Source organism: Lissotriton helveticus, chromosome 3_1 (genome assembly GCF_964261635.1).
Source record: "Lissotriton helveticus chromosome 3_1, aLisHel1.1, whole genome shotgun sequence".
NCBI classification, from domain to species: Eukaryota; Metazoa; Chordata; class Amphibia; order Caudata; family Salamandridae; genus Lissotriton; species Lissotriton helveticus.
In genome coordinates this window covers 1,931,522,095-1,931,542,834 of record NC_136061.1, presented here as the reverse complement: position 1 = coordinate 1,931,542,834, position 20,740 = coordinate 1,931,522,095, and the positions used below count along the sequence as shown (strand labels likewise).

The following is a 20,740-nucleotide window of genomic DNA, read 5'->3' as shown; positions in this document are numbered from 1 at the left end:
TGACCCGTCCTGGCCTTTCCCTGCGAGATTACCCCTACTGGGCATCCCCAAGGTGAAGACCAGGCATCCCATCGCGGTGGGGCCGTAGTGGAGATTAAGCAAGCTGTTGCCCAGAGTTGCAGAGTGTGAACCCACGATTTGAGTAGGCACCTAGGCGAGAATTATCGAGTCCGTGGACATTTTGAGCTCAAGACCCTGCCGCGTCGGGGATTGAACCTCTGCATCAGGGACTGCCTCCTCTAACCGGTGAGCCACACTTCTCCACTGGGTGCAGATAACCTGCGGGTCACGGGGGTGCGGGTCACATGACTGTAGTACCGGGACAGGAATATCCGCCAGTGCTGCCTGAAGGCGCTGAGACACTTGTAGACCACAGTGCGGCTTCAAGCGCCGGAAGCAAATGAGAAAGGATTGCCCGGCTCTTCATGGGCCCCGGGGCTGCAATGGAAGGGGCTCTGCGGGACAGGACGGAGGTGCACTGATGGTAGCGTCTGTACAAGTACTGGAGGCTCTGGGAAGGTTTACAAAATATGAAGGCGCCTCATGTGACGTCGTCATTTAGCAGCTCACAGGTCCTGAGCCTACCCCATGAAAAGTAGTTACGAGAAAACACACCTCAAACTAGAATCGGATGAATTATTTATCTGTAGCGCCTAATATGTACCGGTGATTGCAGGTGGTGGGCGCTTAGCCCTACCACTCTTCTATGGCTCTGGGCGGATTTCTCATCATCGGCCTTCACCCCCAGAGCAAGAGAGAAAAGCAGGTAAATTGGGGTAGAGAAAGAGAAGGAAACAGCGACCAGAGGGGCGAAAAGGAACGTGCGAGAGTAAAGGGGGAGCGAAGGGTGGAGGGAAAGGGAGGCCTGAGGTGGAATCAAAAGCAGCCACCCTTCGGACCCCCTCTGACATCGGTACGTGCTGGAGCCCGGGCACTTGGAGAAAGTGGCCTCCTGGAGTTTATCACGTTTTTTTGTTTAATTCGCTTATTTATTTTTTACAAATTAGGCACCCCTTACAACGTAAAGTGCTCGTTTGAACGGATGATGGTTTATCGTCGGGGAGATGCGTCGACACGCTCTGAAAGCCAAAGGTGCTGACTGCCGGTGTCAGCAGACGCGTGGGTAACTCCCAACCCCCAGTCAGTGGAAGTTACTTCCGGTGAAGCTTGAGGGACCTCAGCAGAGCCCTGAGCTCAGACTCCGTGCTACACGTTTGACTGATGAAGTGCATCGGCAGAGCCGGCGGCTTGTGGACAGACGCACACAGGGAGATTTGTGCTCAGGTAGCTGTCCTCGGACAAGGAGCGTTATAGGGGAGGTTGGGGTGCATTGTAGGTAGTTCCGCTCTGCTTTCTAACTGTCTCGCTTGCGGAAAACCAAATGAACACCTTGCACCTGGAGCTACTAATCGCACCTGCTGTGCTGGGGAAGGGAGTAGCAGGGGCTGACGAAGGCCTCCAAATGGCTGTTGGTTGAGCCAGCGCGGACCATCGGCTAATTGCGAGTTCTGATTGGGTGAGAGTTTGGCGGGTGTTGCAATCAGCCAAACTGTGTGCAGGTGCGCACACTGCAGACGTCCGTGCCCTGATGGAGAAGCGAGAGCTGAGGTGACTCAAAAGCGACGTTGGAGAAAACTTTGGGTAAATAATGTCCGTTTGTTGTCAGTTTTGGATTGCGAGCAGGGAGTGTGGGTTGTTGTGTTTTTTGGGGGTAGATGGGTTAAGAATCGTAGCAGTACACAAAGTGGGTAAACATTTATTTTCTCTATTTCTACCGAAAGTGGCGGCTGGGGACGTTTCTCACCCCCTCTCGCAAGAAATCTACACGGACCTCTCTTCGACCCTTCGCCCCCTCGGACAGTACTTTAAATGTAAATTATTTAGAGCACCTGCTTGGTCCCGAGAAGTGCCGGAACTCAACCATTAAATGTTTTGCAGCAGTGGTGAGAAGTGCAGGTACTCTCCATTTCAAATTAAAGAAGTGGAGGAAGTACCGGACAGCACCTGCCCATTTAAAGCACCACTCTGACATAAAGGTCACTTCACCTTGGCCTTCTACAACACCACACCCGCCATGCGGCCTTTGTCTGGTGTGACATCATGTATTTCAAAATAAACCAGTGGTTATTAACAGCAGTTTGCACAGGGGTGTAGTTTTTTCCCAAGGTATGTTTTGAGCAGAGGGAGGGATGTACTGGCAGCAGTGAGGCAGTGTCCCTCGGCGGTCCGGCCTATAGATACATTCCAACAGGCTCCAGTTCAAGGAGTTATACGGATACTAAGACGAGAATGGTTTATTAACAAATCCCAGAACCAAGGAGGGTGCCACGCAAACCGTGGCCACCTACCTCAGTCTGTGACTTATCGGACACTTATCTCGGCCATAGACTCGCAGCTACCAATGGTGCAGCGTGAGCAGTGACACCGGGGCCCACTGAGCTGTGCTCATTCTGTACTACCCAAACGAAGCCACAGGGTGTCTTTTGCTTGTTTGCACCAGGGCTCTTGGCCCCCCCTTTATATGCCACTGGCTCTTAGCGCACGAATATCGGCTATCAGTAGTTTAATTAGATTTGATGAATGGAGGAACAATGGGACTACAACACCCAGAATGCATTACATTGTCTCCTGCAAGGTGTAGGAGAAAAACTGTGTCCATGAGGAGTGAGATGGACAATACCTGGATGTCCCTTGTAGCAATGTATTCTACCTTTAACAACCCCCCTCCCCCAATAAATAAAGTGAAGTGTTAGCTCGGTAACCTTGAGGGCTTCAGACGGGAAGAGATAGGTGTTTGTGTCTTGACCCATGGGCGATACCTTCTGTGACCCTCATATATGTTCACGGAGACTTAACAGGAGAGGCCGACTATCTCCCTCGTAAACTACTTTTGCCGATCCTCATTCGGGCGTTAAAAAGAGCAAGGGGTGGGGCGGTGTGAAAGAGCAAGGGGTGGGGCGGTGTGAGTGGACCCGGTGCACCCATATTTTGGGAGCCGCGCACCTCCTCAAATACCTATCTAGGTCGCATCTCTGCGCGCGCGCCGACCGGCCCAGGGGGGAAGGAGTGACACCCCATGGCATTCTTTTCAACAGCATGTATCAAGTCTGCCAAGCAGTGCACCCCGACCCCATCCAGGGGGGAGCTCAACCCGCATCACACCCGACGTCATTTACTCTGCTCGGGTCCAAAGAAGGCCCCCCACACACATTTAGAAATCGACAATTTAAAACTCTTTAAATTGACGCACCTATTTCCGAGCTATACTTATTTCTACACGCCTCTTTTCTTAAGGGTACTGTTAGTATCGCATGCATTGTTATTATAATTAACACCACCGTAAATTGCTATTAAATGTACAGCTTTTTGTTAATAACACAGTATGGGTATTGCTGTATTTTTTTTAAAAAAAATTTGGTCGGGTTACACTTTTTCCTGTTTAAGAAATCTCCCGATGACAATAAGGAAAACCAAGCATTTACAATGCAATGGTTTCGCCTTTGGAAAAGTGTATGTAGACTTCAGCGTGGCAACTGCCACGCTCGGTGCAGGCTCCGGTCGCCCCGTTCTCGTCCTGGCTTTGCGGGGCTTCCTTCAGGCTCCCTCACTCATCCAGGAGCAGGCCGATCTTCCAGTCGGCTCCTACACTCACCGGGGGCAGGAGCAGATGCCTCGGAGCTCCGGCGACGGCTTCCTAGGAGCGGAGTCTTGCTTCGGGGGCTGGGCCAATCCCAGCGCGGCCCTGCGGCGAGCCTCCGCTGACGTCAGCGCTTCCTGGGCCAATCAGGACGCGACTTCCTCGTCGAGCCCTCCGCCAAGGCCCAATCAGTGCGCGGCTTTCCCGGGTCAGCCGCCAATCAGCAGGCGGACCCTTCGGTGCAGTCTTCGTGGCTTTGGAGCTGCGGCGGCGGTGATTTCCCAGGCAAATGCAAGCCCCGGGTCGCGGCGGTGAACACAGTAGACACAGTAGACGATCTTTGATTTAGGGGCGCTCCCAGGCAGGGAGTTCTTCGGTCACAGGAAGCGAGGGCTGGAGAGTCCGATCTCGGCCCTCGGCAACTCCCCTGGCTGGCGGCAAAGATGAGTGCGGCGCTCTCGGTCAGATGAGAGAGCAGCCGGCGCGCCCCACACCACGCAGTTGAAACCACCTTTGTCTTTAGGCACACGCTGGCTCACAGATAAACCCCGCCCACGGCCGCATGACTACAGAGAGGGCACGCCCAGGGAAAAAATCTCGGGAACGCCCCCGAATCTGGTCCGTGAATGACGGACAGATCTCTGTTCCAATGGCTAGCCTCCATTTATGGAGCTAGCCAATGGGACAGGGGGGCGTATTCCAGAGTCCTTACTGAAATCAAGAGATTTCTCTGGAGGGCGGAGCTAAGAGCTCCGCCCTCCAGCCGAAACCTAAAAATGAAGCATTGAGGTGCTTAAGGTACCTCAATTGAAATACAGGGTCTAGGTTTGAGGTGGATCAACATGGAACTGGTAGGCATAGGTATTCAGAAGTCCAGGGGATGTAGAGGCACTGCAAGTTAACCACAGGTGCTTGAAGTATGAGTGTGAGAGGCAATGCACAGGTATGCGATGAAAGTGTGGAATTTGTGGCAAAAGCACTGGAGGCTAGAGGCAGATAGAAATGTCATGTATTGGATTCAGGGTGTATTGTGCTTCCATGCCATGTTGTTTCGATCTCTATCTTAAGTTTTACTGTATTTGAAAACACGTGCCCTAGTAATAGCATCAGTCAACCTCATTATGTCACTATCCTGCACCTGTAGGTTTGAGGTTAAAAACGTAGTCTGGCCCTTTAAAATGGTTTGGAGGGTCTCCAGGTCCTGCTGGCAGCTTGTGCCTGCTGCTCCCCGACCAATTATGGGGGCCGCTGTTCCACGGCCAATTGAGTGAGCATGTCTTCTAGGGACATGGGTTGTGTCATGATGGCAGACACGTAGATTCCTCCACAAAATCGGCCCCAAGTACCTCAAAGATAGATTCTCCTTCCACATACCCAAAAGAAACCTCTGCTCTGTGGATCTTGCCCTGGCAGAGACCCCATGCGTCCACAGAACCAGAGCAGGCGGGAGATCCTTCTCCTACATTGGAGCCAAGACGTGGAATGAGCTCCCAGTCAACCTCGGGAACTCCCGACCCTGCACACTTTCAGGAGGAGCCTAAAGACCTGGCTCTTTGACTGAATCGGAGCTGCCCCCCCTCCCCAGCGCCTTGAGACCCTCACGAGTGAGTAGCGCGCATACAAACCCCTGATTGATTAATTGATTGATTGGACATTTCCCTAGTTGTGGCAAGTCCTTTCCTTTACTAATTAAATGTTTCTCCAAAGCTTTAATATAAACAGTAAATACAAATTGCACCAAAACACACCACTGTCTCAAACCTCTTGATAGACTCATTTTATCTGTGCATTCCCCGTTCTATCCAATTCGCACATTAGCAGACATTTCCTGGTATAATTTCTGCAACAAAGTGACTAATGGCTTTTATACCTACATTGATTCCATCAACCACCATCATTTAGATTGATTCACTGTGTCAAAAGCCCTGGTTAAATCCAAATGGTTCAACCCTCTCTTTGCTTTGATTTAATTCCCAGTTATCAAATGAAAGGTGAGGCATTGTTCCACAATTCCCAAACGCAGACAGAAGCTATACTGAATTTATGAGAACATATCATATTCCTCTGCCCAGGTCTCTGGCTTCTATAGTAAAACTCTGCCCAATATGTTTACTGTTGAGTCAAGTAGAGATATAAGGCAATAAGAACTGGGTTGGTTCTTGTCTCCCGTTTTAAAAATGGGAACTATGGTTGCCTCAGTCCATGCATGAGGATTGAGACCAATAATGGCTGTGTGAATCACGATTTTTAATGGAGGGTCCTTCAAACTATATGATTCTTAAAGCCATCAAACGAAACACCATTTGGACCAGGGGCATTTCCTATTAAAATATACATTGCTTACTTCTTGTTCCTTATTTGAGTGGGTGAACTGTAGGGTGCCCTCAAAATCAATTATAACCTCTTGCTGCAGTAATTCACCATTGGTATAACTAGAGTTAAAAACATTTTAAGAAGTGTTTGACCCACTTTTCAGGAGGGTTTACATTTTCCAAGTTCGAGGAGTTGATTTTACTTAAAAAAGGGAGCGTTCAACACACTTCAGAATGCCCCATGATCTTTAGCATTACTGGCTAATTCCAGGTTTCCCCATGCTTTTCCATTGATTTCCTTTTTTCTCTTTCTAATATCATTGTAGTACATATTTCTGCAAGCCCAAATGTCTTCCCTAAGTTGAGGAACGTGTTTAAGAGCTGTATTTAAGCTTAGAGCAAACATGATTAAATCGGCTGCTCTGCTGTTCTCGCAGCTGTATATTCTCATCGCAGCCACCGACGACATCCGGACCCTGCTCGACAAGGGGGAAACGGTGGCCCTCATCCTCCTGGACCTCTCCGCTGCGTTCGACACTGTCTGCCACCGCACCCTAGTCCAGCGTCTCAGCAACATCGGTATCCAAGAGAAGGCACTGGAGTGGATCATCTCGTTCCTCGCTGGAAGAACACAAAGAGTCCGCCTCCCCCCGTTTCGCTCCGAGGCCACCGAAGTCATCTGCGGCGTCCCGCAAGGATCTTCACTCAGCCCCACCCTCTTCAACGTCTACATGAGACCTCTTGCAGCCATCGCACGCCAGCACAACCTCAACATCATCTCTTACGCCGACGACACCCAGCTGATCCTCTCCCTCACCAGAGACCCCGACACCGCCAGAACCTGCCTACACGAAGGGATGAAAGACGTCGCCGAGTGGATGAAGGACAGCGGCCTGAAACTGAACTCGGACAAGACGGAAGTCCTCATCCTGGGATCTTTGCCCTCCGCCTGGGACGACTCTTGGTGGCCCCCAGCCCTGGGCACCGCACCCAAGCCAACCGACCACGCACGCAACCTGGGCTTCATCCTGGACTCCTCCCTCTCAATGACCAGACAAGTCAACGCCGTCTCCTCATCATGCTTCAACACCCTGCGTATGCTTCGCAAGATCTTCCGCTGGATCCTGACCGAGACCAGGAAGACTGTCACCCAGGCACTCGTCACCAGCCGACTGGACTACGGAAACGCCCTCTACGCCGGAACCACAGCCAAGCTACAGAAAAGACTCCAGCGCATCCAGAACGCCTCCGCCCGACTCATCCTGGATGTCCCCCGACGCAGCCACATCTCCAGCCACCTGAGGAACCTGCACTGGCTCCCCGTCGACAAGAGGATCACGTTCCGGCTCCTCACCCACGCACACAAGTCTTTCCACGACCTGGGCCCCAAGTACCTCAACGACCGCCTGACCTTCTACACGCCCTCCCGCCAGCTACGGTCCACCAGCCTCGCCCTCGCAGCCGTACCACGCATCCGAAGAGCCACCGCTGGAGGAAGATCCTACTCTTACCTGGCTGCCAAGACATGGAACTCCCTCCCCATCAACCTTCGGCTGACCCAGGACCATCTCGCCTTCAGGAAACAACTCAAGACCTGGCTGTTCGAGCAGTAGCATACCCCTTCCCCCAAGCGCCTTGAGACCCTCCCGGGTGAGTAGTGCGCTATACAAATGGAATGATTGATTGATTGATTGAACGGTCGACATGGAACTAATGGTGTCACAGAAAGAACGAAAGGCAGATACAATACCTTGTGGGTCTGCATCACATTCCAAACATGTTCCACAAGCTTCCCTTTTTGCCCTGATTAAGAATCTAATTGGATTACTCTTGTTCCATTTCAACTTAAGGCCCTGATTTTTAGAATAATTAACAGCTGGCCCTTATTTATACTCTCTACTTGACCATGTGTTTAAATATATCAAAACTGGTTTATGACGACTGAAACATATAGGTACTGTGTTAAAATTAGATACTAAACAAAAAATATTCAAAGATAATAAGATCAAATCAGTAGAACTCCCTAGAACTTTTCCTGTGAATGTCGGAACGGTGGAATCAAATGGTGAAGGGTCCTCTGGTGAGGCAAAAACGAAATTATATTTCATAACTATATTGTTTAAAAAATCAATATACAAATCCTATCTAAAATGTGTTAAACCCTTCCCTACCATATCAGTAAAACCACAGATCTTCTTGTTAGAAATCTTACATAATGTAATATAGCCCAAAGGATCGCTGGAGGAATTTGAAATGTTCTCATCTGTTTGTCTAGGTCACATTCTAAATCCCCAACCACATGCGTAGTGAATTGATTAAACGGTTTGTGATAAAAATGAATTAATAATATTTCTTTGCCTCCCTGTTATTACTGACTAAATTTGTATCAAAGGAGAGTTACAATAAAGTCAGGAAAATTGACTAAAACAGCCAATACCCCAACAACCCCCCTCCGCACCCTCATCCCAACTGCCCTCGCCCACTCCCTTTTCCCAAACGCTTGTCTTTGCCGGTGTTGGATTGTAAGGCGGGATTACATATGGTGTAAAAACTATTAATATGGAACTCATCTATGGCCCATGTTTCTATGCAACAAATCATTTCAAATTTACTGATAAAAAATAGCTAGTCTTGATTTTCCTTCTAGTACAAATGCCATATTCCAAGACAACAACGTAATATTCTGCCTATTACCAGACTTTTTCAGGGTTGAGTTACCATCTCCAGAGGGGTTGCAATTAGATCTTTCCATTGACTCCACTTTGTCCCCACCCCTATCTAAACTTCAGGCTTCTCTGATTACAGATAATGTAAACCAATGAAGTTAATTGAAATCTTACAACAGTTCAAAAGCATTCCTGATCATGACATTATAACAGCCGTTAATATATCCCTTATTAGGGGGACTCACTCTTATAGATTGAATATTATTCATGCATCAAGGAGACGGTCTATATAAATAGCCTAACTGAATAACCTTAATTCTCCTACCTGTGTGATCTCTTTGAAATTTATACAGTAATTTCTAGGTTAATATAGCATTTTTAAAATTCACAATCAGACAATCCCCTCTGACTGGTCTTAACCCCAAAGCCATGATGTCCTTCATACCATAATTATCTCTTTGTGCACGTCACTGGGCGAACTAGAATGCTTCTTAAGCCAGTGCGCTACTGTGTTCCTTAACTCAACCATTCCTCTTTTTTGACCTTTCATCAAAACTAGTATGTTTTCCAAAACAATGACATATTGAGTACACAAAAAATGGGGTAGTTTGGTCCACCAACTGTTAAAAAGCTTTGTGTGGAAGAGCATTTTAAGGTAATTCTTCCACCGCCTCCTCCATGACCATGATACTGCACAGGATTATGGAGCCTGTGGTTCCATAGCTCCACAGCAAGCATGGCATGCCTTGTCTGGCTTACGTGAATCTCATTCGATTGTTCTTAAACACTGTATCAAAAAGAAAGTAGTAAAGAGGGAGTTCAATTACTTAATTTACATCCTCCATTGAAAGACCCAGCTCTGTAATGGGATTCTAATATTATTCTACTCTATCTTATGTACTCATTTTTTTAAGGTAATATACTTCCTGGAGGCATTGATCTGCTGACTTATAAAATAACCTTTTATTGTAGCCATCGTTTTGTCAGATTGATTGGGGAGCCTAAGGCTATCTGAACTAAAGACCTCCTAGCTCGTCTTCTGTAAACATAATACTATCTTTTGATGGTTCATTCTTTAATTTTAATAATGTTATTGGGATTAATTGATTATTTTGTTTTTTTCTAACCTAGACCATGTGCTTCCTTTGAGCAAACGGTGTATTATTTAGAGCAGTTCTTTTTAGAGGAAACACATTTCTTCGGGACTTCAGGTCATTTAATTATGATTGGCTTATCCTAGGCATTGAACACTACAATCTGAACATGTATAGTTGCTGGAATGTGTAGCTGTGTTTTGGCCTCCTGTTGCTCGGGATGCTTGAAAGTAGGTTTTAATGCTAGGCTTCGTGTTTCCCGTTAACAGGGCAATGGTCACAAATGTATGAAGCCTCTGCTCCTTTTGGGGCTGCTTCACATAGCCATACACTGAATCGTGTGTTCTAGAAGCTCAGTTTGCCGTAAAACGCATCTGGCATTTCAAACCTGTCAGCTTAACAATATCTCTTGACCTTAGAGTTAGGGGAAACAGCGAAGGAGTTGCAGCATATGTAAGGTTGAGGCTAAACCCCTCAAATGCGGTGTACCCCTAGGCTCCGCATTGAGTCCTACTCTATTTAATATTTATATGTCCCCTCTGATGGCCCTGGTGGAATCATTTGGCATTCATTGTTCCCCTAGGAGGGTGGCACAGACATTATCAAGAAGGTGTTCTCAGGCTGAATGAGTGCAGTGAGGCTGGCTTAGGCCAGTGCAACCTGGACAATCCTGGTCCAAATCGTGGCCTACCGAGAGCCGAACTCCTCCTCCTCCTCTCCTTCATATGGATTCTAAGGGCCCTTAGAAAATTCCTACCTCTTCTTCCATGGAAGGCTCGTAAAACAGTTGTCCGAGCCACGATTCTTTCTAGATTAGATAATACAGATTCCTTGTACCGGGGTTTACCTGCTTCCCTGACTCACTGACTAGAGCACAGCACATCATTTCGTCTGCTCTTTAACCTTCACAAGAGTACTCCTACAGCTCCGTATCTCAACCAAATGCATTGGCTGCCTGTCAGAAAAAGGATTCCATTCAAAGCACTCATGGTCGCCCATTTGCCCTTTCAAAATACCTGCCCTCATTATTTGAACAAATAATTCAGGAGTACCAGCCAAATAGGAATCTACAGTCGAGTAAAGCACAATTGATATTGGCCCCTTGCTTTAAAAAAACGAAACAAGCTGGTGCTTCTTTGCTGGCCTGTGCGGCCAAAATATGGAATCTTCTCCCTGTGCAGCTTAGGAGTTTAGACAGCGAATTGGCCTTTCGTAAATCTTTGAAGACGTTTTTAGGTCGAGCCTAGTGCAGCGCGCATTCGCTGCACTAGGAGATGATCTCTTGGAATCGGTCTGCACTTTTCTGAAACGCGTGCGTGTGGCTTTTTTTTTTAAGTAATTGTATTGGCCTTTGCATTTGTCTTTCAGAAAAGAACGCAGGCAATTGGCCAAGAGCTGGTACATGTGCCACCTTTTTAGGTCGAGCAGACGGAGTGTCGGCTCGACTACTATTGTTGCCCATTAATGGGAATGTGGACACCGATGTGGACGAGCGTTTCCTTCGCGGTTTTCACCGCGGGAGCGCGCGTCTCACCCGCGCATGCGCAGATTAACTCAGCAATTTTTTTATTATTTTTTTATTTATTTTTTTTATTTCCCAGCCCCGAACCGAATCAGGTATCAGAGCGCTTCACATATAGGCAGCCCCCACCCCCCACCCCTCTGCATGCGCACACACAGGCGAGCGCATGCACACGCAGGCACACGGCAGACACTCGCTCACACACACCCCCCTCCCCCACAGTCACACACACGCACTCCAGACACATACACACACGCACGCACACACATATACGCACGCACACACACATACACAGCCCGCCCCCCCCCCACTCGCGCGCGCGCACACATGCTCTCCCCCCCCCACCCCCCGCTCAGCAACCCACTCACCGGCTTCATTCCTGCGGCGGCTCTCCTCAGCTGCAGGGCAGCAGGACTCTTCTTCCCTCCTTCGGCACCCGCAGGGTAGGCTCCTGCCAGCTCCGGTGCTTGAAACGCGGCTCCGGCTCCTGCCAGCTCCGGTGCTTGAAACGCGGCTCCCATCGCGGCTCTTCCGTTGGAGGCGGGGTAGGCTCCCGCCCTCCTACTTCCTGTTTCCTGTTGTCGCGCCGGCCTGCCTGACTTCCTGGTCGCAGGCCGGCACAGTGACGGCGGTGATTTGCGGTACTAATTAATTTAGTTATTTTTTTATTTGTAGCGTGGTCCGCTTTCACTTTAGCGGCCGCGTTTTTTTATTTATTTAATTTATTTGCAGCATGGAACGCTCACTTTAGAGGCCGCGCTTGGTTATTTATTTAATTTGCTGTTTTCTTCTACGTGAGGGGCACAGGCGTGGCTAGAGCCGGGCACATCACGCGAAGCTTGATCACGCCCTGCCCTTCAGAACAAGGAATGCTGTACAATAACCAGGTTGTAATTTGGGTCTGTTTGGTATTCGACAGATAAATCAATAGGCAATAACGTGGCAGAGATTAGACACTTGCAGGCTGAGGGCATCAACAATTAATCTGGGTAGCTCTACATGTGTGCTCTTGGACGGAATCAGCCCCGCGGATTCCAATTGCTCACATTACGAACAGGAGGGGCCTGACTTCAAAGAGATATTGGGTTCACCCTATTAAGACCCCATTAGCATAAGAACGAAGCAATTTCATGTGAAGAGAATTTAAAACCGAAGCACCCATAGTGTTTACAAATACCCCGTTTACAGTTACATTATGTAACGAGTTACAAGCTGTGTTACTTAACGAGTAACCTCAGCTCCCGGCTCCTGCTTTGGGACTGTGGACAAAGGTGTTCGGTGTCTTGGGTGAGGCTTGGAGGGCTTTTATCCACCCGTTGTGGTTAAAAGTAGGAGCCCTCGGTGTGCTGGACTCTACTAACAGAGGGGAACTTGTATGTAAAGTCTTACGGGAATACACAGTCCGCGCAGTCACTTGAGCTCGGAGACCCCACACTGCTTGTGGAAGGAGCCGGGGAGTGCACCCACAATCCACAGCTCTCAGATCTGCTTGGACCATGTGTTAGCAGCTCATCCGCTCCAAGGTCTGCTGTGCACTCTGGGACTTTTGGTCCGGATTCTGTAAGGGGCACAATAGGACTACAACCCCCAGAATTCAAAGAAAACAAGCATTTGCAATGCAATAGGTCTCGCATTTACGCGTGTGTAAGCTAGTGGCATTGTAAATGACAATGCCTTTTATTTATGTTTTAAAAATGAAAACAAAAATAAAAGGCATTGTCATTTGCAATGTTAATAGCTCAAACTTGTTTATTCGGCTATTGAAGACAGCTTAGTCTGTATTTTTCCTTTAACGCGTACATCTGTACACGTCTTTCTGCTTATGCTTGCATTGACATGAGCAGGCCTTCTTCACTTTCTACATTCATTACACATTCTCCCCTTTAGTTGAAATTTTAACTATTTCCTCACCTTTCTTTTTGCTTGGAGTCACTAATGTGTATACATTCTCCTCAAATGTGTTTTGGAAATCTTTATAGTGCACGCTGTGTACCTGTTTTAAAAGTGCGCTGGGTAGCTGGGGTTATAGTAACGCGAGTGATGCTCACACTCAGGTGCAGTTTCCAGTAAAACGGCGGACCCGCAGCAACTCTGAAGATCGCACTGTAGCAGCCCACAGGTGGAGTCCCACATCGCCACTGTGGTTAGGACATCCCTGATCTCTATTTTGTTTTCTAGAAAGATGCCTCCCCTGTTAATAGCAGGCAAATATTGCTAATTATTTTACCCAGTTGCTATCACAATAGACATTAACAGCAGGAAACCACATCCAGCGTTATAAAAACAAAACGTAACTACTGCAAAAAAAAATAGCCAATGCCATTTACAATACTAAAAGCTCAAACTTTTCCTAATGCGAGACCTATTGCATTGCAAATGCTTGTTCTTAAAATGTTGACTCCCACGGCATTCACCTTGCAGGAGCGAGAAGCAGCGTTCAGGGGCCATCTGTTTCTAATTAGCGTGGCAGCGCTTGTTTACATTTGCCTGCCTCGCGGTCGCTTTCACTTTCGTGCCGTTCTTGTTTCGTTTAGTCGCTCCACTTCGAGCTCCGTTGCGGTATGTTATTTCTCTTTGCGTGTTGTGCAAACCTTTACAAGGCCTGGGCGATGCTTTTCTTTAAAGCCGAGTTGTAAAGGCAGTAGTTTACACTGTTGCGGTGGCACATCATTCGGCTGCCACTTTTATTATGCTCAAAAGAGTACATTTGGACAACAAAGGACAAAATAAAATACAAGCGAGCGCAGTCCAAAGTCCTGTCTGCACCCATCAATGTAATATCATCGGACAACTTTGCCTGCATTCTTTGTGTCGGCTCCGCATCAGCCCTTTCTCGTTTTGCAGAAGAATAACAAATCTTTTACAATTGACCACGCGCTGTGAAAATCAGACGAGCTATGCGCAGACTGCAAAGCACTGTATGTTGCGGACTGCAATCACTCAGCGCCAGGTATGCGATTCCTCAGGTGCGCCTTCAGTGACTGCTAAATCATTGTGTGCGTAATGCGATTCTCAATATGAGTGTAGAAATGCGGGGCATCCTTGATTAAAATATGTTTTCAGCAATCATGTATTCACAGTCCCTGAAAGGGATCCTGATCGATGAACAGTTGAGTGATTGTCAGATCAAGTTCATACTTCAGAATGTTATTTTCTGTGTCTTTTGCCTCTGCTGATTATTACTAATTCTTGCAAACTCTAGAATTCTCTATTGAAGCATACTCCAGTTTTTCTCTCCCTCAAGTTCATACTTCAGAATGTTATTTTCTGTGTCTTTTGCCTCTGCTGATTATTACTAATTCTTGCAAACTCTAGAATTCTCTATTGAAGCATACTCCAGTTTTTCTCTCCCTCTCTTTCAATGGCATGTCCCTTCCTCTTTCTCCCTCTTCCTCATTCAGAAAGCAAGTTCAGAATCTGGTGGGCCATCTCCACATTTCATCTTTCTCAGGTTAATAAATTGTGTACTGTTAAACAGGGTAATAATCACACTTATTTTTATATATATTTGAATGGTGCAAAAAGTTGTCAGAACTCTTCTAAACACCTAATATTGCTTTATTTTTACTACTAAACTGGCAGTCAAATTGCAGTTACTTTGCAGTTGAAAGAGGCTTTATTTAGATGGTGCAGTTGGTGTAATGACACTGGGGTTCAAATATGTAGGAGCTGCTCTAACCACCAACTTTTCCAATATTTTCCTACTAAACAGGCAGTCACAAGTGCTCTAAAACATAGCTTAAACACATTAACAAAGCCAATAGCTCTGGCAAAACACTTATAAGGTCCCAAAGGCGAGACCTATTGGCTATGCCAATGCTTGTTTCTTTAGTCAGTAACCTTCTATGTCACCTCTTAGCTTCACGTAGCAGCGTGGGACAATATTTGAGTAGCTGTGTGCTTTACAGTCTACTTCATTCGTTCATTCATTCATTCATTCATTCAAGATGAACAACCCATTACTCAACACTTTGTGGTACAGCATGAAGGATAACTGTAAACACAAGTACAGGAACATATATAACTTTAACGTTAACTGTCAAAATATACACAGGTGCTAACTGCACAAAGCCGCCCAAATGTTTCAAAACATAAGGTGATTTGGAGTTCGGTAACATGAATTATGGCCCCTTGGAAAAGGACATTGAACAGATATTGTGAGGGAAATTGCATTTAATGCCTGAAACCCAATACTTTAAACTGTGGGGGAAAACTGGTGGCTTCAGATCTTAGCTCAATGATAGTGGAAGTTAATTTGCATATTTTCTAGCACCCCCTCCATGTTACAAATCTCCCTTTGGGTATACCCTGAGCCTTGAAGGTGTTAGCCTTCGTGTCTGTGCCATATCGGCAGCTGAAGGTTAAACGTTTCCCTTTTCACTGTATCTTCTGATTGAACTTTTCAGGGCTGCGCATGTATGAACAGTCTTTACTTACCTGTTCATGCCGAGGCCTAGGCGTTCTTTTGACCCACTTTTCATCAGTCGCCATCAATCAACGTTCTCTGTCTAACAGACCGTGTTATTGCTCTGACTGACGCTCGAGCCTTGGACTTCGAACTTCTTTCGCATGGTCTCGAGTACAAAATCAGAAAGAATCCTCTCTCCCCCGCCTCTTGGTATGTCTGCCTTAACCCCTTCGACGCTCATGACGAGCTGGGCTCGTCATGCAGTAGCCTCCTGCTACGCTCATGACGAGCCCAGCTCGTCATGTAAAGTGCATCTGCTGCTTTTCCAGCACAGGGGAAAAATCCCCATAGCGTTCAAGGTGTTAAAGTGTGTCAGATCACCACTGTCCCTGCTCCTCAATGCCAGCCTGTACATCTTTTCCCTACTGCGACTCGCTGGCCACCTTCTTCCACCGCAAGATTGCAGACATCCACGACAGCTTCAACGCCACGACCGCCCCGACAACCACTGAGACCTCCACCCCCCACGACCACCATCCGCACCAACCGCCTGCTCTCCTGGACCAACATCAACGACGATGACACCATCAAGATCAGGAACACCATCCACTCCGGATCTCCGTCCGACCCATACCCACACCACATCTTCAACAAAGCCAGTACAGCCATCATACCCCATCTCCGGAAAGTCATCAACACCTCCTTTGAGAGAGCAACCTTCCCGGAGAGCTGGAAGCACGCCGAGATCAACGCCTTACTCCAGAAACCCAAGGTGGACCCCAAGGACCTCAAGAACTTCCGGCCCATCTCCTTGCTCCCGTTCCCGGCAAAGGCCATCGAGAAGACCGCCAACGAACAACTGACCCGCTACCTCGAGCAGAACAACATCCTGGACCCTTCCTAGTCCGGGTTCCGCAGCATCAACAGCACTGAGACTGCCCTCATGGCCGCCACTGATGACATCAAGTCCCTGCTGGACAACGGAGAAACGGCGGCCCTCATCCTCCTGAACCTGTCAGCCGCCTTCGAAGTGGTCTGCCACCACACACTACGAACACGCCTCCAAAACGCCGGGATATAAGAGAAGGCCCTGGACTGGACCACCTATTCCTCTCCGGCAGAACACAGAGCGTCCGCCTTCCCCCCTTCCGCTCCGAAGCCATCGAGATCATCTGCGGGGAGCCCAACTCTGTTTAACATCTACATGGCACCGCTCGCCCATGTCGCCCGTCGGCATGACCTCAACATCATCTCCTATGCCGATGACACCCAGCTGATCCTCTCCCTCAACAAGGACCCCCACACAGCCAAAACCAACCTTCACGAAGGAATGAAGGCTGTCGCTGAATGGATGAGGCACAGCCGACTGAAGCTGAACTCGGACAAGATGGAGGTCCTCATCCTCGGATCCACTCTTTCGGCCTGGGACGACTCCTGGTGGCCGACCGCACTGGGAACCGCCCAACACCCACCGACCACGCACGCAACCTAGGGGTCATCCTCAACTCCACCCTCTCCATAACTAAACAGGTGAATGCCATCTCCTCCTCCTGCTTTAACACCCTCCGCATGATCTACAAGTGGATCTCCACTGAAACGAGAACGGTCACCCAGGCCCTCGTCAGCAGCAGGTTGGACTACCGAAATGCCCTCTACGCTGGAGCCTCGGCCAAACTCCTGAGACGGTTCCAACGCACCCAGAACGCCTCTGCACGCCTGATCCTCAACATCCCTCGCCGCAGCCACATCACACCCCAACTGAGAGACCTGCACTGGCTCCCGGTCAACAAGAGGATAACCTTTAAGCTCCTTACCCACGCACACAAGGCACTCCACAACACCGAACCAACGTACCTCAAAAGACGACTCCACTTCTACACCCCCACCCGCCTGCTCCGCTCCGCTGACCTCGCCCTCGCCACAGTCCCCCACTTCCGAAGAGCGACCTCCGGCAGCAGATCGTTCTCCCACCTCGCCGCCAAGACCTGGAACATCCTCCCCATCCACCTACGGCAGACACAAGTCCTGCTGACCTTCAGAAAACTCCTCAAGACCTGGCTTTTCGCGCAGTAGCAGCATTCCCCACCCCAGTGCCTTGAGACTCTCACGGGTGAGTAGTGTGCTTTACTAATGATATGATTGATTGACTGCTGAAGGGAATCTCTGTTTTTAAATTGAATATTAGCCACATTTACAACAAGCTCTGGCCAAGCCAAAAGGTCTGTCTTACAACTGAAAATGCTACTCGGACCTTTTGGGTTGACAATGCTTTTTTGTGATGCTGTACATTTTAGTTCTAATGATGCTTGGAGCAGTGGTACAGGCAATGGTTAGAAAACTCTAATACTGCATTTAGAGACAGCATCAAGTTATTTATGGGTGCATTCTGAGGCTCCAGTGGTGTTAGTGGGCTGCGGCCTCCAGGATCCTGTTCTCTATGCCTTGTACTCCTGCATCCTAGTCTGGTTGCACCACGTCTTTCTGCATGCTTTTATTCCTCTGCGCCCTCCAACCTCCTGTCCTTCCTTCAGGCTCTCCTGTATCCCTCACTTCTTCCTTGCTCTCCAGTAGCCTGTGTTTCCCATCTCTTCCAGCATCCTTTACTTCCTCCTTTACTTCCTCCTTGTCCTATCCAATTCGTCCCTTCCTTCGTGCTCTCCCGTAGGCCTGCTTCTTGCACCCTGTCTTCATCAACACAGGGTTCCCCTGAGTCCTCTTGTACATGGGACAGGTTCAGCTACAGCATCCAATTAATTGTTTGTACGGACTTTCTATACACTGCATAGCTATTGGCCAGCCCTTCTTAGTCAGGACCCATACGCCATAGTGCTCTGTAGATGGCTGACCTTATTGCAGCACTAATGCATTGTATAATATTTTCTGGTAGAACTGGTATAATGGAAAAGTGGTGAGGAAGCCACGGATTACTTAAACTTAGTTAGAGGGCCCGATATACTCTAAACATGTAGGAAGTGTTGCACTGCTATAACGCTGTAATTGAACAGCGGGTGCAGGATAGTCGGGACTTACATCTGCTTTGCTCCCTAAAACTTGGAGGAGTAGATGTGTTGGTAGACTTCACCAGATGTGGGTCCCGCCCTTGAGCAGGTAGTCTTAGGTCAAATGGTGTTACCTGCAGTTTTAGGTTACTGTATGTAGGAGAGTAGGCTCTGCTTACTATGGTTACCCCCACTTTTTGCTGTTTTTCACTGATTTATCTACTTTAGTCTGGCTGGGGCCCTGCTAACCAGGACCCCAGCCTAGCTGTTCCCTCTCTAAATTGATTGCATGTACATTAGGTACACTCCAGATTGGTTACTGGGTTACCCATGTGAGTCCCTAGTATGTGGTAACTTGGGTACCAAGAGCATAGGTACCCCAGAGGCCTACCAGGGGCTGAAGCATGTATTATGCCCCCCTGGGAAGCCTTCCAAAATGGCACCACAGGTCTGCTACTGCAGCCTGGGTAAGGTGGTACTTGTACTACTTACTTAAATATAGTATACATATATATATATATATATAAATGTCCAATGCTCCAAAACACCAGCCAGTAGCACTCGTGAGCGGGTGCACACACAACGGGGGGGTGCCCGTTACAAAATTACAGCTCCACACATCCACGGACTGTCCATCCAAAGGAAAGCAGCACACACAGGGGGTAGTTCCACTGCAAGTTTATTCGAGGAACTAAACAGCAACGACGCGTTTCGCCATAGGGCTTCGTCAAGTTGTGCAAAGAGCAAAAACGCTCGTTTTTTTAAAAGCTCATTTTTTTAGGAAGTACGTCATTTAGCATTATCAGGAGCAAAGAAGGACTACAATTTTTTAGTCATGAATGGCCGCCATCTTAGGACGGTCATCTTCATCATAAACAAGGCATGCATGCATACAAAATTATGAGTTTATATAACAAATTAAAGCATGACTCAGTCTAAAACCAAAACCAAGTTACACAGATTGTAACATTATTATAATAATTCAGCCCTGGATGAGCAAATTAGTCCAACTCTGTTGCTCGTGACAACTCAAGCCCACCATGGGCACTCGTCTAGGCATTTCATATCTAATACAGAGAGAACAAGATAGTTCCAGAACATTGCTGGGATACAATCCCGTCATAAATGATGAACCTCGCATGTCCTGTCTATCCCATATAGAGAGCACAATAATAATACAATTACAATAAATCAACGCCCAAATGATAGCGGTCCTGTATTCAAGCTGTCTCTCTCTGAATATATGAAAAAATATGGAAAATCTCGCCCTGGATGGGCATAAATTCAATGCCTTACTTTTAAGATACCTGATCTGGCCATCCCTAAAAAAATCACCAAATTCTTGATATGTTCCACGCGTATGCGATTTACTGCCTCACCTGCCCCTGTGGTTTGAACTACATTGGCAGCACGACCAATGCAGTTAAACTTAGAATTTTAGAGCATATGCGTGCCATTGCCAAAAAAGACGAAACCTATCCCGTAGCTAGGCACTTCGAGAAGATGCATAATAGTAACAGGGACCTGTTATCTTACATCTGTCTTGATAGTGTCCCGGCTAATATCAGAAGAGGTGATCGTCTTTTAAAACTTAGACGGCTAGAATCCAGGTACATTATCGATTTACAGAGCAAACATCCTAAAGGCCTTAATATGCATGAAGAGCTATCGGTACACTTGGGGTAAATAAACTAGATCAGTTACAAGGTATATACATTTTGTCTGTTTTTGCACATTTTACATATGTATTGCACCATCTTCATCGTGTTTTTCTAGCTTTAAACAATTTTGAGAATCATTGTATTTATGAATTTGAACATTCGACTTGTCTAATATATTGATTATGTAGAGATGTCATTTTGCTGCAGGTGAATAATATTTTGTAGGCATTGAATTTATGCCCATCCAGGGCGAGATTTTCCATATTTTTTCATATATTCAGAGAGAGACAGCTTGAATACAGGACCGCTATCATTTGGGCGTTGATTTATTGTAATTGTATTATTATTGTGCTCTCTATATGGGATAGACAGGACATGCGAGGTTCATCATTTATGACGGGATTGTATCCCAGCAATGTTCTGGAACTATCTTGTTCTCTC

At 47.5% G+C, this 20,740-nt stretch overlaps 1 protein-coding gene across 2 annotated transcripts in view; it reads left to right on the top strand.

Moving 5' to 3' along the window:
- SPG11 (SPG11 vesicle trafficking associated, spatacsin) overlaps positions 1-20,740 on the top strand; it is a 573,976-nt gene that overhangs the window by 121,972 nt on the left and 431,264 nt on the right. The gene's annotated exons all lie outside the window — the stretch shown is intronic.